General features: G+C 43.1%; 1 protein-coding gene across 1 annotated transcript in view; it reads left to right on the top strand.

Annotated features, from left to right (window-relative positions):
* The window catches only part of LOC106787827 (mucin-2-like), a 2984-nt gene that overhangs the window by 2093 nt on the left and 545 nt on the right, over positions 1–346 (top strand). The window lies entirely within an intron of this gene.

Below are 346 nucleotides of genomic sequence, written 5' to 3' on the forward strand. Positions count from 1 at the left end.
ATCTACCTCCTCCTTCACAGTCTACGAGTCCCCCGTATCAACCTCCAAAAATAGTTACAGTATCCACGAGACCTTTTAAACCAGTGACCTATCTTCCACCGGAAACTTCTACTAAACGTCCAACTCCAAGTAGCACACATTCTACAACAATATTTACACAAAAATCAACAACTACTAGGAGAACGACTCCATCCGTTCCAACGAATTTTCCGTCAAAGTCAACGACGAGATCGACAACAATTTATACAACAACCCCGACAGTGCCATCGAAAAGAACCACAAAGATAACTTATCTGCCACCTTTTTCACCAACGACACCAACGAAACCAACGACACCAACGAAACC

This window comes from Polistes canadensis, unplaced genomic scaffold (assembly GCF_001313835.1).
Source record: "Polistes canadensis isolate GaletaPanama2010 unplaced genomic scaffold, ASM131383v1 scaffold_116, whole genome shotgun sequence".
NCBI classification, from domain to species: Eukaryota; Metazoa; Arthropoda; class Insecta; order Hymenoptera; family Vespidae; genus Polistes; species Polistes canadensis.